This window comes from Hipposideros armiger, unplaced genomic scaffold, assembly GCF_001890085.2.
Source record: "Hipposideros armiger isolate ML-2016 unplaced genomic scaffold, ASM189008v1 scaffold_50, whole genome shotgun sequence".
Taxonomy (NCBI): Eukaryota; Metazoa; Chordata; class Mammalia; order Chiroptera; family Hipposideridae; genus Hipposideros; species Hipposideros armiger.
This window is the reverse complement of record NW_017731400.1, coordinates 2,470,067-2,473,749: the sequence shown is the minus strand read 5'-3', so window position 1 is coordinate 2,473,749 and position 3,683 is coordinate 2,470,067. Positions and strand designations below refer to the sequence as shown.

Below are 3,683 nucleotides of genomic sequence, written 5' to 3'. Positions count from 1 at the left end.
TTTTTTTTTTTTAAAGAAAAAACCAGCTTTATATCTTGCTAATCAAGTGTCAGGTAGAAGGACTTCTGATCTAGCTGGTGCTCTGATTACTTTTGATCCAAAATAATAATAATAATAATTGGTAAACCACTTGGTCTCTGAATCTTCCTTTCTTTGATTCCATAGTGTCAGGAGAACATTTCCATGGATATTTTATTTATATAGAGAAACAAAACCTAAATCTCAAACCACCACTTATAAAACCCACAGACTCCTGGGCTGTCATTTTGGTTGCAGACTCTGAACTCCTTTCTGGTTGTGTTCTGTGTGTTGGATGAATGTGTCCAATGGGCGTGCATTTGAAAAGCAAGACAGATTTAAGGATATAATTTAGTGATGTTTTGCTGAGTGCACTCCTCACTATATGTGTCTATTCATATATTTTACTATTGGAACAATATTGTTATCTCTTAGCCTGGTTGAGGCAGGCCCTAACAATTTTGTGATTGTTTCAAACATACATAATAGCTCAATATGTGTCTGATTATGACATTAGCCATTTTTGGTAAACTCAAGTACTATTTTTGACTGTGTGTATGAATCAGTGTATATTTAACAAGTGAGCTGACTAAATGCCATTAAATGAGTTGTCCTTATTTTGGCTTATGCCCTGCCCCAATTTTAAGTTTTCATATTGAAATCTAGCATTTAACTACTACTTTTAAATCTCTGCCTTTTAATTTTGGATACCAAATATGGCAGATTTATTCAGGTGGCCAAGTAGACTTTTTCTGACCTTGAATGTGGTTTACTGGTATTACATTAAAAAAAAAAAAGTTAGTATTTGCCATTTTAGGACAGCATAAGCCCATGTGATTTTCCAAAGATCATTTTTAAAGTCAGACTTGCAGCTGCCTGCCATCTACATTTTTAGCCAAAAGGCATCTTCCTTGCATTAGCGTTTAAGTGACCCTGGAATGCAGTGCAGGGGTAGTTTGCTCTGAGTTAATCTTTGGACATTTCATAGCTGACAGGCACCAGCATCTGTGGTTTATATTGCATTGTTCTTTAGGTCTAGAAATAACGTTCTCCTAAATCTGATGATAGGGGAATGTTTACTAGATTTTCCCCCCACATTTGTACAGTTTTAAAGCTGGAGGTAAAACATAATGCAAGTGTGATTTAAAAAACAACAAAAAACCTGTCATTCAAAAAGGAATTTATAGCACTAGTAAGGTTGAAGTGTAATACCAGGAACTCATGTTTTGTGCTGGAATGTTCATCAAGATGTATTACTTTTGTTTAGTAACATATTGTATCTGTGTACTTGAATATGAATGCCAGATATTAGTTTACATAGGCTTATTGAAGAACGTGTATTTTTATATGCATATACATTCAGGCTAAGGCATTTTGTTATTTGTGTTTTTTCAAAGCACAACCAAAAAGTCAAATGAGATACTTTTGTTTTAATATAATTTTAATGGAGTCTGGATAAGAGAGTCCTTTGAAAGTTGAGCAGACCACAATTCATTTATATGCAGTCAAAGAGCTTTTGGCCCTACAATGTTGGGCATATAATCTTATTAGAAAGCCCTTTAAAATCAATAAAAAGTAAAACAACCTTAAAAGTGTGGTAGCACTGAGTTCATTCTTTTAAAAAGAATCTATTTTTAATTACATTATTCTTCTTTAAATGTACCAGAGTGGTTTTTGTTTTCAAAATGCTCTTATCCTTTGTATATATTCACCACTGTCCAAAATATGTCATATTTTGTTTTAAGAAACTCTATTCTCAGTAATTTCAGAGCCTAATCTTTGAGGCGGCCATTTTGCTGAAAAGCAGTTAAAACAACAGTCTGTCAGCCTGGTCAGGTTCTTGATGAAAGAGGTCATAATGCATTTCTTTGCCCAATGTGATCTTCAGTTCCACATTTTTGAATGAAATAAAATTAAGGTTAGAGAGTTAAATATAAAAAGCAAATCTTGCAGACAGAGCACTCATTAGTATCTACTCATCAATTTCAAATCTGGGAGCTGGGAAACCATTGTACTGTTATCATACTGATATTGAGCTGATAACAAATTTGATGAAATGCTGGCAGTTGTGAAGGGCAGCTGATAATAATGGTGCAAACTCAACACAAAAGTTTAGTAAAATCTGCAGGAGGCATTTTCTATCATTTGGCCTTGTTCTGTTGGCTGTTGGTTTTTGCTTGGCAAGAGGGAGGCCTGATACTTATCTTTCCAGCTAGAGAGATTTTGATGTGCTTACAAGTATTGAGCACACTGCTGTTACTGCCTCTCCCAGACAAGACAAATAAATGGAAGCAATAGAAGCAAATGGAAGCTGTATATTGAGTAGGAGATCCCACCCTGATTTATACAATTCACATAAATCTGATAACAATTTGCATTTCTTTTTGTAATAAAAATAAAAGAAGGTCTTTTGAACTATTGAAAAACCTCTTTTCCTCTTTTTGTTCAAGATGTAGGAACTGAATGGGCACATAATCTTTGAAAATGGGGTAGCCTCAAATAGTTGTCTTTAGGATTAACAGTACACTGATTCTTAACCACTTATATGTAAAGTTAAATGAGATCTTTAATATAATTAAGTAGCATCTTAAGACATATGATTGGTCATGTTTGTTCCCTGCCAAGTTGATGAGAAGAGCGTCAGCCTAACAATAGGGCCAGTTCCACTAATTAAAGTCATACCCAAGTGGGTTAACATGATATAGATGTTCGGTTTTAATAGAGCTTAGAAAAGGTACTGAGTCCTGAAACGTTCTGTTTGGAAAGCTGTGCTCTGTAAAATTTGCCTTTAACGTGGCTGATGAGTCTTCATTAGAATGATAAACTTGCTGGTTTGATATCTATTTGAATAGGAATAACACTGGGTTGCCTACATATTATTATTTTTAATGTATTAAGATACCTTTCTTTGGGAATGGCGTTTCTGAGTACCTGTCTTCTCTGCTGTGTTTCAGGTGTGAATCATGGTGACACAGCGAGAGCCGGTGATTTACTGCTTTGGGGGTCATGCGTGTGGATGATTAAGGGATGTAAGTGCAGGACTCCAGGATTTACTTCCTGCCTGTTCCAGCGGGGATAGCCGAGGAGAGTGAGTAATGGGATAATTTATAACACCACAGGCCCTTCATCAAGAGACCTCTAGTCAAAACAGGAAGATAAAACTCAGATTTCAACTGGGAGAATGCAACTTTGGTCCTCTGGTCACACTTCTTTGCAAGCAGTAGAGTCTTCAGATTTTTTGTTTCACTTTTTCAAGAAGATTTCCATGACAAAGGTTAGTGTGTCAGTACTGGTGAAATTATGTAGGAACTCTGTTAAATTTTATTATACGTCTCTTCTCCATGCTTTTTGTTTCTTGACATTCTTACGTTGTTAGGACATCAAAGAAACTTAGTGGCCTAATTATACAACTCAGGTTCTTTTTATAGGGTCAACATATTATCGAGTGTGAGAAGTGTAATGACAAATTCAGCAATGTGTTTTTTTTAGAGCTTACTAAAAACTAGTCTCTTTCTTAGAATCTTTCATTTCCATTTATATGTACTTCATTCCAGTTTTGAAGTGATGAAATGGGGGTTGGGTGGATAAGAGTTTTTCCCCCAACTCTGTGTGTGTGTGTGTGTGTGTGTGTGTGTGTGTGTGTGTGTGTGTGTGTGTGTGTGTGT

General features: G+C 35.6%; 1 long non-coding RNA gene across 2 annotated transcripts in view; it reads left to right on the top strand.

Annotated features, from left to right (window-relative positions):
• LOC109381629 (uncharacterized) overlaps window positions 1–3,683 on the top strand; it is a 292,859-nt gene that overhangs the window by 190,284 nt on the left and 98,892 nt on the right. The window contains exon 4 of one of the 2 annotated variants that reach the window (XR_002123788.1): window positions 2,973–3,106. This is a non-coding gene — a long non-coding RNA (uncharacterized LOC109381629). Of the gene's footprint in view, window positions 1–2,972; window positions 3,293–3,683 lie in introns of both variants that reach the window. The other variant, XR_002123787.1, reaches the window with a different exon arrangement.